Source organism: Mytilus edulis, chromosome 4, assembly GCF_963676685.1.
Source record: "Mytilus edulis chromosome 4, xbMytEdul2.2, whole genome shotgun sequence".
Lineage (NCBI taxonomy): Eukaryota > Metazoa > Mollusca > Bivalvia > Mytilida > Mytilidae > Mytilus > Mytilus edulis.
In genome coordinates this window covers 94,689,296-94,702,373 of record NC_092347.1, presented here as the reverse complement: position 1 = coordinate 94,702,373, position 13,078 = coordinate 94,689,296, and positions in this window count along the sequence as shown.

Genomic DNA, 13,078 nt, shown 5'->3' with positions numbered 1-13,078 from the left:
ATTTTTACCCAATTTCATGGTCCATTGAACATGGAAAATGATAGTGCGAGTGGGACATAAATGTGATTTCAGGATAATTTGTATACAGGTATTATTCTACAGCTGTAGCAGAGGGGGCATTATGTTTTACCCTTGTCCGTCCGTCTGTTTCGTACGTCCATACATCCCTACCTCCCAAAGTTGGTTTCCATTCTCTAACTTTAGTTTGCTTCAACCAAATGTTATGAAACTTATACAAAATGCTTATTACAACAAAACACAGATCAAGTGTGAATTTTGGTGGCATCACTTTAATCGTTCTATAGTTATGGCCTTTTAGAAATGGAAAAATTGCTGATTTTTTGTTTCTGTTCTCTAACTTTAGTTTGCCTCAACCAAATGCTATGACACTTATACATAATGCTTATTACTAGAAGAAACAGATCAAGATGGAATTTTGGTGGTATAACTTTTACTGTTATGCCCTTTAACAAAGTTTCTGTTCTCTAACTTAAGTTTGCCTCAACCAAATGTTATGAAACTTATACACAATGCTTATTTTCACAAAACACAGATCAGCTTTGAATTTTGGTAGTATCACATTTTTAGCTCACCTGGCCCAAAGGGCCAAGTGAGCTTTTCTCATCACTTGGCGTCCGGCGTCGTCCGTCGTCGTCGTCCGTCGTCGTCGTCCTGCGTTAACTTTTACAAAAATCTTCTCCTCTGAAACTACTGGGCCAAATTTAACCAAACTTGGCCACAATCATCATTGGGGTATCTAGTTTAAAAAATGTGTCCGGTGACCCGGCCAACCAACCAAGATGGCCGCCATGGCTAAAAATAGAACATAGGGGTAAAATGCAGTTTTTGGCTTATAACTCAAAAACCAAAGCATTTAGAGCAAATCTGACATGGGGTAATATTGTTCAACAGGTCAAGATCTATCTGCCCTGAAATTTTCAGTTGAATCGGACATTTCGTTGTTGGGTTGCTGCCCCTGAAATGGTAATTTTAAGGAAATTTTGCTGTTTTTGGTTATTATCTTGAATATTATTATAGATAGAGATAAACTGTAAACAGCAATAATGTTCAGCAAAGTAAGATCTACAAATAAGTCAACATGATCAAAATGGTCAGTTGACCACTTTAGGAGTTATTGCCCTTTATAGTCAATTTTTAACCATTTTTCGTAAATCTTAGTCATCTTTTAGAAAAATCTTCTCCTCTGAAACTACTGGGCCAAATTAAACCAAACATGGCCACAATCATCATTGGGGTATCTAGTTTTAAAAATGTGTCTGGTGACCCGGTCAACCAACCAAAATGGCCGCCATGGCTAAAAATAGAACATGGGGGTAAAATGCAGTTTTTCGCTTATAACTCAAAAACCAAAGCATTTAGAGCAAATCTGACAGGGTTAATATTGTTCATCCGGTCAAAATCTATCTGCCCTGAAATTTTCAGATGAATCGGACAACCTGTTGTTGGGTTGCTGCCCCTGAATTGGTAATTTTAAGGAAATTTTACTGTTTTTGGTTATTATCTTGAATATTATTATAGATAGAGATAAACTGTAAACAGCAATAATGTTCAGCAAAGTAAGATTTACAAAAAAGTCAACATGACCAAAATGGTCAGTTAACCAATTTAGGAGTTATTGCTCTTTATAGTCAATTTTTAACCATTTTTCGTAAATCTTAGTAATCTTCTACAAAAAATCTTCTCCTCTGAAACTACTGGGCCAAATTAATCCAGACTTGGCCACAATCATCATTGGGGTATCTAGTTTAAAAAATGTGTCCGGTGACCCGGCCAACTAACCAAGATGGCCGCCACGCCTAAAATTAGAACATAGGGGTAAAATGCAGTTTTTGGCTTATAACTCAAAAACCAAAGCATTTAGAGCAAATCTAACAGGGTTAATATTGTTCATCACGTCAAGATCTATCTGCCCTGAAATTTTCAGATGAATCGGACATATCGTTGTTGGGTTGCTGCCCCTGAAATGGTAATTTTAAGGAAATTTTGCTGTTTTTGGTTATTATCTTGAATATTATTATAGATAGAGATAAACTGTAAACAGCAATAATGTACAGTAAAGTAAGACCTAAAAAGAAGTCAACATGACCAAAATGGTCAATTGACCCCTAAGGAGTTATTGCCCTTTATATAGTCATTTTTTTTTAACAATTTTCACAAAATTTGTAAAATTTTACTAACATTTTCCACTGTAACTACTGGGTCAAGTTCATTATAGATAGAGATAATTGTAAGCAGCAAGAATGTTCAGTAAAGTAATATCTACAAACACATCACCATCACCAAACCACAATTTTGTCTTGAATCCATCTGTGTCCTTTGTTTAGTAGTCACATAGACCAAGGTGAGCGACACAGGCTCTTTAGAGCCTCTAGTTTTTTAAACCGTTCTATAGTTATGCCCCTTTACAAATGGAAATATTGCTGAATTTTTCTTTTCTGTTCTCGTTCTTTAGTTTGCCTCAACCAAATGTTATGGAACTTATACACAATGCTTATTACCACAAAACACAAATCAAGTTTGGATTTTGGTGGTGTCACTTATACTGTTCTAGAGTTATGCCCCTTTACAATGCCAATGGATAAAATGCTGATTTTTTTATTTCTGGTCTCTAACATTAGTTTTCCTCAACCAAATGCTATGACACTTATACATAATGCTTATTACTAGAAGAAACAGATCAAGATGGAATTTTGGTGGTATAACTTTTACTGTTATGCCCTTTAACAAAGTTTCTGTTCTCTAACTTAAGTTTGCCTCAACCAAATGTTATGAAACTTATACACAATACTTTTTACCACACAACTCAGATCAAGTACAAATTTAAGTAGCGTCACTCTTAATGTTCTTCAGTTTTGTCCCTTTATAACTTTATATGATATGCAAGAGGGGGGAATCATCTGTGTCCCATTGACACATTCCAGATTTATTTGTATTGGATGCATGTATGGAAGCTAGTTCAATATATATTACGGGTATAAGAATAACTATATTGTCAGACAGGGTTCACCTGTCCTCTTGGATGAGTGATTAAGGTTAAAGTTACATGATTAGGTCAATTTTTCAGATAGTGTAAGCAGTAGGTCAACTATGATTGGTGTATGGAATTATTGAAAGGTGTACATGTCAGTCTGGCAGGTTTCATTTGACCTTGACACCAGTATCGTGGTTCATTGGAATTGTTAATTTTATTGGCAATGTTAATCTTTCGTGTTTTAATCTGTTTTTCTATAACTAAAAGCAAGAGGTTTACATTTAGCTTATGTAATAATTTAAGGTGTACATGACTGTCTGGGAGGTATCTTCTGGCATGACCTTATTTTTATAGTTCATTGGTTAATGTTAAGCTCCAGTAGTAAGGTCATTCCAAGTTACTATAAGCAATAGATCAACTTTATGATTGTAGGGTGTACATGTCTGTGACATTGTTCATCTGACCTTGACCTCATTTTTATGATTCATTGGTCAATGATACGTTTTTACGCTTTTGACGGTTTCTTGTATACTTTAAGTAATATATCAACTCTATTTTGTGATTATAAAGTACATGTCTGTATGGCTTGCTTTATGGAAACCTGACTCATTGTTAAAGACCATTGATAATGTTAAGTTGATGTGATACTTGAAGCAAAACTTTATCATTAAGACAACATTAAAACAAATCATTAATAGTAAAGCAGCCAAGACATTTTAGGGCATGCACTCTTTTTGACTAAATATTCAATATATAACATTCTCAAAATTTTAAGAAACCAGGCATTGAGAAAGAAGTTAAAAAAAGTCACCTAATTTACATGTGATATACATTGCATATTTGGTTGAATGATAGTTTGGTATTAATACATTGAAGAGTCAACTAGTATTGTCTCCGAAATCTTGTCAGTTTAAACCTTTTTTCTTGTGTATTTAAATTTCTGACTGAATAAATGTGACATTTTATGAGATTATGGATCTTTCTTAATATGATCATGATAGATTATAAAAACTATCCAGATGTTTGTTGTTGAAGCTAATTGATAGTGACATTTATTTGTTTCTAATTTGTAATAAACCTTTTCTGTCATTCTTATTATTTTATTTACATGTACAAAGAATAATAGATTTAAAAACACTATGGAAATTGTAGATATCTAAAGTTATTTATGTTGATTTATTTTAACAGCTTCCATAATTTTTACATTGATTGCATCACATTTAATATTAGATGTATCACATACCGGTAATTTAATGAAATATCTGGTAACTTCTGTTGAAAATGGCTTGATAGTCTTCAACCAAACTGCACATTTTTTGTTAAACACAAAAAGTTTTAGAGTTAAAATCTGTGCTACACAGTTTACTCTCCAAGACACATGGTTGTGCTTCACAGTTTACTCTCCAAGACACATGGTTGTGCTTCACAGTTAACTCTCCAAGACACATGGTTGTGCATCACAGTTTACCCCCTCCCCCCAAAGCCACATGGTTGTGCTACACAGTTTACTCTTCAAGACACATGGTTGTGCAAGACAGTTTACTCTCCAAGACACATGGTTGTGCTACACAGTTAACCCACCAAGACACATGGTAGCTAGACAGTTTACCCTCCAAGACACATGGTTGTGCTTCACAGTTTACTCTCCAAGACACATGGTTGTGCCACACAGTTTACTCTCTAAGACACATGGTTGTGCTTCACAGTTTACTCTCCAAGACACATGGTTGTGCTACACAGTTTACCCTCCAAGACACATGGTTGTGCTTCATAGTTTACTCTCCAAGACACATGGTTGTGCCACACAGTTTACTCTCTAAGACACATGGTTGTGCTTCACAGTTTACTCCCCAAGGCACATGGTTGTGCTAGACAGTTTACTCTCCAAGACACATGGTTGTGTTACACAGTTTACCCTCCAAGACTCATGGTTGTGCTACACAGTTTACTCTCCAAGACACATGGTTGTGCTTCACAGTTCACTCTCAAAGACACATAGTTGTGCTTCACATTTTACTCTCCAAGACACATGGTTGTGCTAGACAGTTTACCCTCCAAGTAAGTGGTTGTGTTACACAGTTTACCCTCCAAGACACATGGTTGTGCTAGACAGTTTACCCTCCAAGTAAGTGGTTGTGTTACACAGTTTACCCTCCAAGACTCATGGTTGTGCTAGACAGTTTACCCTCCAAGACACATGGTTGTGCTTCACAGTTCACTCTCAAAGACACATGGTTGTGCTACACAGTTAACCCACCAAGACACATGGTAGCTAGACAGTTTACCCTCCAAGACACATGGTTGTGCTTCACAGTTTACTCTCCAAGACACATGGTTGTGCCACACAGTTTACTCTCTAAGACACATGGTTGTGCTTCACAGTTTACTCTCCAAGGCACATGGTTGTGCTAGACAGTTTACTCTCCAAGACACATGGTTGTGTTACACAGTTTACCCTCCAAGACTCATGGTTGTGCTACACAGTTTACTCTCCAAGACACATGGTTGTGCTTCACAGTTCACTCTCAAAGACACATAGTTGTGCTTCACATTTTACTCTCCAAGACACATGGTTGTGCTAGACAGTTTACCCTCCAAGTAAGTGGTTGTGTTACACAGTTTACCCTCCAAGACACATGGTTGTGCTAGACAGTTTACCCTCCAAGACACATGGTTGTGCTTCACAGTTCACTCTCAAAGACACATGGTTGTGCTTCACATTTTACTCTCCAAGACACATGGTTGTGGTAGACAGTTTACTCTCCAAGACACATGGTTGTGCTACACAGTTTACTCTCCAAGACACATGGTTGTGCTAGACAGTTTACCCTCCAAGACATGGTTGTGCTAGACAGTTTAATCTCCAAGTAAGTGGTTGTGTTACACAGTTTACCCTCCAAGACACGTGGTTGTGCTAGACAGTTTACCCTCCAAGACACATGGTTGTGCTTCACAGTTCACTCTCTAAGACACATGGTTGTGCTTCACATTTTACTCTCCAAGACACATGGTTGTGCTACACAGTTTACTCTCCAAGACACATGGTTGTGCTACACAGTTTACTCTCCAAGACACATGGTTGTGCTACACAGTTTACTCTCTAAGACACATGGTTGTGCTTGACAGTTTACCCTCCAAGACACATGGTTGTGCTACACAGTTTACCCTCCAAGTAAGTGGTTGTGCTACAGTTTACTCTTTAAGACACATGGTTGTGCTACACAGTTTACTCTCTAAGACACATGGTTGTGCTAGACAGTTTACCCTCCAAGACACATGGTTGTGCTACACAGTTTACTCTCCAAGACACATGGTTGTGCTTCACAGTTTAACCTCTGAGACATATGGTTGTGCTTCACAGTTTAATCTCCAAGGCACATGGTTGTGCTTGACAGTTTACCCTCCAAGACACATGGTTGTGCTACACAGTTTACCCTCCAAGTAAGTGGTTGTGCTACAGTTAACTCTTCAAGACACATGGTTGTGCTACACAGTTTACTCTTCAAGACACATGGTTGTGCTTCACATTTTACTCTCCAAGACACATGGTTGTGCTACACAGTTTACCCCCCAAGTAAGTGGTTGTGCTACAGTTTACTCTTCAAGACACATGGTTGTGCTAGACAGTTTACTCTCCAAGACACATGGTTGTGCTACACAGTTTACCCTTCAAGACACATGGTTGTGCTAGACAGTTTATCCTCCAAGACACATGGTTGTGCTTCACAGTTTAATCTCCAAGGCACATGGTTGTGCTTGACAGTTACCCTTTCAAGACACATGGTTGTGCTACACAGTTTATTCTCCAAGACACATGGTTGTGCTACACATTTTATTCTCCAAGACACATGGTTGTGCTTCACAGTTTACCCTCCAAGACACATGGTTGTGCTACATAGTTTACCCTCCGAGACATATGGTTGTGCTTCACAGTTTAATCTCCAAGGCACATGGTTGTGCTTGACAGTTTACCCTCCAAGACACATGGTTGTGCTACACAGTTTACCCTCCAAGACACATGGTTGTGCTTCACAGTTTACCCTCCAAGACACATGGTTGTGCTAGACAGTTTACTCTCCAAGACACATGGTTGTGCTAGACAGTTTACCCTCCAAGACATGGTTGTGCTAGACAGTTTAATCTCCAAGTAAGTGGTTGTGCTACACAGTTTACCCTTCAAGACACATGGTTGTGCTAGACAGTTTATCCTCCAAGACACATGGTTGTGCTTCACAGTTTAATCTCCAAGGCACATGGTTGTGCTTGACAGTTACCCTCCAAGACACATGGTTGTGCTACACAGTTTATTCTCCAAGACATATGGTTGTGCTTCACATTTTATTCTCCAAGACTCATGGTTGTGCTACACAGTTTACTCTTCAAGACACATGGTTGTGCTAGACAGTTTATCCTCCAAGACACATGGTTGTGCTTCACAGTTTAATCTCCAAGGCACATGGTTGTGCTTGACAGTTACCCTCCAAGACACATGGTTGTGCTACACAGTTTATTCTCCAAGACACATGGTTGTGCTACACAGTTTACCCTCCAAGACACATGGTTGTGCTACACAGTTTACCCTCCAAGTAAGTGGTTGTGCTACAGTTTACTCTTCAAGACACATGGTTGTGCTAGACAGTTTACTCTCCAAGACACATGGTTGTGCTTCACATTTTATTCTCCAAGACTCATGGTTGTGCTACACAGTTTACTCTTCAAGACACATGGTTGTGCTAGACAGTTTATCCTCCAAGACACATGGTTGTGCTTCACAGTTTAATCTCCAAGGCACATGGTTGTGCTTGACAGTTACCCTCCAAGGCACATGGTTGTGCTTGACAGTTACCCTCCAAGACACATGGTTGTGCTTGACAGTTTACCCTCCAAGACACATGGTTGTGCTGCACAGTTTACCCTTCAAGACACATGGTTGTGCTAGACAGTTTACCCTCAAAGACACATAGTTGAGCTTCACATTTTACTCTCCAAGACACATGGTTGTGCTACACAGTTTACCCTCCAAGTAAGTGGTTGTGCTACAGAGTTTACTCTTCAAGACATGTGGTTGCGCTAGACAGTCTTCTCTCTTAGACATGGGGTTGTGCTCCACAGTATACCCTCCAAGACACATGGTTGTGCTAGACAGTCTTCTCTCTTAGACATGGGGTTGTGCTACACAGTTTACCCACCAAGATATGTTATGCTAGACAGTTAACTATCAAAGACGTGGTTGTGGTAATCTGAATTTTTATCTGAATAGTTTTTTGGGGTTTCCATACCAAATCTGTACTATTTCTGCTAGAATGGAAATTTATCGTTTGAACTAATGTAATGAAAGTAATGTTTGATAAAAAAATCTCTTAAAAAATACAAAATCAACATTAATACATAATGATACATTAATGTCTAACCTACAACAGAAATCTACTCGCTACTCACTTTTTACATCAGAGGCCCCTGAGGGGCCTCGGGTGTATTGCCATCGCCTACTTTTCAAAGATCTTCAAAGATCAAAGAAATGCATATATAATTGATCATAATTAGTGTTGGGAAAATAACCGACATTATGAACCCGCGGACATTAAAGTGCAGAATAAAATTCCTTGTCGCTTCTTTTAAATTCATGTTTTCAATGGATACTAAGATTTTTTTGATTTTTTTAAATGCAAATTATTATATGAAAATGTTTTGTCGTTAGAAATATTCGTATATTAATCAAACGATCTTCAATATCAATGATATACCGAAAAATTGTTGTTGCGGATGAATATCACGAATGCATATTCATCAAGTGAGCAAGAGCGAGAGAGAGAAAATCAATTCACGCAATTACACACAGAAAGGTAATTATATTTCAATTATTTGATTTAGAGTAACATCTTTTAACCGGTTGTAGCATAATTGTCTATAATATTAACGTAGCAAAATCAGGAATATTTAATCTGACACAATATTAAAATATTTTTCAGGCCGCGTCCCCAGCAGCCGTTCTGTTCTGTTTGAGAAAATCCCTCCTTCAAAGGAGCACTTCGCACAATGACGAATAATGTTTATATAAATATCTAACAAGACATACTACGTACGCCTCGTGAGATGAGTGTTGGTTGAAAATACCTACAAGGCCCTTAAAGATAAGTTACTTTCTTCATATTCTTTAATGCAACTATTTGGTTTTTTTAAAAGATCTCAACATTTTTTTAAGTTAAATTTCTTTTCTTCGTAAATAACAAGTAGATTGATCACTTGGACACACACGTGGAACTATTTTCTGTTTTTTAAGGTACTGTTTCGGATTTTCGCTCCTTTTCCGACTTGGTTACTTGCATTTGTATATTTGAATAATTATGTCCCTTGACTAGAAAAAAAGCGGATTTTGTGAATGAATTTGTAAGTAATTCTTATATATAATTATTGGTTGAAATAATTGTATTTTATGTAATAATCAGAGATTCTTCGACTTCTTATTCTTCCAAAAGAATGAAAGAGATGGATTATTTTTGAGTGTGAATTATGACTCTTGCTCTCTCGTAAAAGCAAAAGTCTTATTTTAGTCTCAGAATTTGGGTAAATCACATTTACTGAATTACAATTAATTTACTAGCCTCTAGATATATTTAGAGAATCCTTACAGTTTTAGAGGTATAAATGTAGATTAACTGTCATGTTTTTTAAGTCTTCCTTGTAGTATTGTATAATTTTGGACCATAAAATACATGTCACATGTACATGTATTGCCAAAATTATTAAGTTGTGTAACCATATCAATGTAAAATTTTAGGTATTTGAATTAGACATTTGTTCACGCATACATGAGTACTTGAGCAAATACAATCAGTTAACTGTCACTACAAGCACCCATGAGATCTTAAATTGAGCAAATATGATCACTTACATTTATGAGTAAAATTTGAAATAGATCTACTCAATTAAGTTAGATATATCAATTTTGAGACTAATCGAAATGGTTATTTGAGCACACATGTGGCTCTTTACACTAATGAGAGCGATATTGGGATTCTGCATGAGTAAACTTAGCAAATCTTTATAGCAGTTAACTGACATGCCAGCTCCAGACTTCAATAAAACTGACTGAAAGATTATGATTTCATTGTATGAATATCAAGCACAATCCTTCCTGTTAGGGGTTTAGTATCATACCAATGATACTATCATAACATATATGAGAAGAACATAACCAGTGTCATGCCAACAACTGTTTTTTGAATAAATGTGTTTAGTTCCAATGCAAAGACCCTATAAGTGAATCAATATGAACGCCAAAATATGCAATCTTTAATGACCTGATAACAGTATCGTTACTATTCAAAGGTTTCGTTAGTTTCTGAGGTGAATACTGACTCCTTTGTGCTATCTATAGATATTTTCATGTATAAATTGATAATTATTTTAACCAATTTATACATTTTTTTAAATTTGTTTTTGACAATTTTTTGTTCATTTAAAAAAAATAGGGACAACAGAGTTGGTGTATGTGGGTTCGATTCCCACCCTAGGCATTCATTTATATTGGCTGGTGCAAAGCGGGCAGTTTAGCTTAGTGGCCCCACACTGACTCTGTTGTTCATATGTCACTTAAAAAAATCAGGCGGCCTTGTTCGGGTCTTGCCATCTCTATTTTTCTTTTTGTAAATCATACACAACAAAACTATTGAATAATTGTGAAAATTATACCACAGATAACTATGGTAAAACTTGAATTGTTGTTGGCATAATTAAACTTGGCAGCAATGGCTGCCATCCAAGATCCAAAAAGTTTTTATATTGATGAATAATATATCAGATTTTGATTCTTTTGGTCACAAAACATTTTGGATGGTACACTGTAGGTGGTGGCCAAATTTTTATTCTTATAGGCTTAAAGCTTTCGGGTCTGAAAATTGCCCAAAATCATCAATTTTTGACAAAATTTGGAACATAAAATGTACTCTTATGAAAAGAACTGATTTATTGAGCGTTAAGACTTTAGTAATATACCCATTTGAGAAACCAAATTGTGAACTTTTTGGAGCTTTATGTTAAAGTTTATATTTTAGGCCATTTTGGACAAGAAGTGAAACTTGTCCTTTGAAACAGTGGTTTCACACTAATAACCATACTATATATAGATAATACTAAGTATGATATCTGTTAGAAGATAGCTCTTTCACAGTACATTGTTAAACTTAAAGATAAATGTATACCAACAATGACCAATATTAATGATGGAATGAGATTATACACAGTAACATGTATATTATACTGTCAGTGGCGGATTCAGAGGGGGGCGTACAATGTACATGTATAGCTGCAGATTCTTATTTTATTCTTTTAAATATAATGGATAAATAATTGACTGTGTTGCAATAAAACCAAGATAACTCAGTGAAGCTATTTCTGAACATTAAAAAAGTTTTTGTTGACTGCAACAAAAATCTAGAATAAGGGATAGTAATATTGCTGTGTTAACATCCACTCCATTAGTGATTGATCCAAAAGCTAAATGTTCCAGAAAGTAGAAGACCTGGCCATGGATACTACATGAACAAACATTGTTAATAAATGTCATTTGTAGAGCAGGATCTGCTTACCCATCCAGAGCACCTGATATCACCCCCAAGTTTTTGTGAGGTTCATGTTGCTCAGTCTTTAGTTTTCTATGTTGTTTTTAGTGTACTTTTATTTGTCTGCATATCTTTTTTAGTTTTAGTCATGGAATTGTAAGTTTTGGTTTATAAGTTTGCTGTTCATCTGGTATCTTTAATTTAGCTCCAATATTACAATTTGTCTGTTTTAATATAATGATTGTCTTAAACCTCTTTATCACAGGATCATAGTTCAGTGAGCATTGGTGAGTGACTATATACATGTAGCTACTCCAAGAATTGTTTGCTATGTTGATTCTCTATTATAAGTTATATGCTAACTATTTTTGTATGTGTGCAACTATATGGTTATAATGCCAATCTAACAGTTCTCATTTGACCACATAATCATTGATAATTCACAAAGTTAAGTATCCTAGTTCAAGTCAGTATATCAGATATAATATACAAATATATATATATATATATATAGCATAGCAAATTATATTATTTGTACTTTATTGTAAGGTGAACATATCTGTCCGGCAAGTATAATATAAACACCTGTCATTTATCAATAATTCAACACAACTTGAGGTCCTCTGATGTTCAGTACTTCAGTACTTTGATTATAACTCGATACTCGCTTTTTGTTACTCGATACTTGCTTTTCGTTACTCGATACTTGATACTCGACAAAAAGAAATCCTCCTAAATGACCAGTAATACCAGATCAACAAAACAGAGATTTTTGTCATGATATGATGTCTATTCTTGTCTACAATGTTGAGTGTTTTTCGTTGAATATGCACATACCAAAGTGAGTGACACGGCTCTTTAGAGTCTCTAGTTAGTCCTTTCAACTACTACACAGACTAAGTAAAACTTTTTTTCATTTCTACATCTCTGGGTATATTTTCTTAATCAGATGAAATGAAAGTAGTACAAAAGACCACAACATAATGAATTTTGTAGTGTATGTATTTATAGATTGACGATCATTGACTATTCGGTGAACGTTCTTTTTTTGTTAGTTTGACACATTAGTAATGTTTACATTACCCGGTCAGCCTGATGGGTCAATAATATTAGTATGTGTTCGAGGAGATATAAAGTTACTATGAATGGACAAATAAAGTATCCATTTGTGTTAAATTTAGAAATGATATAAATAATGCGAAAGGACTATATTTAGGTGAACTATACCTCTTCTATCATGTTCTTGCGGTCATAACTTGTATTTTTAGTACAGATTCTCCATCACTTTGACTGACTGATATTTTAAGTTAACCTCTGGTAAAGTGTTTCTAAAAAATATGATCTATGTTTTATTAACTACCAGTAGATTTGTCATAAACTGTTTTATTTAACTTATGATTCATGTCTGTACTTTAGTACAAACAGGGTAATCTCCAACAGGGTCATCTTAAACTAATGCCATCAAAAAAGTTAAGTGTAGCTTTTATTTTATCTTTACAGCTGCCTTAATAATTAAATCTGAAAC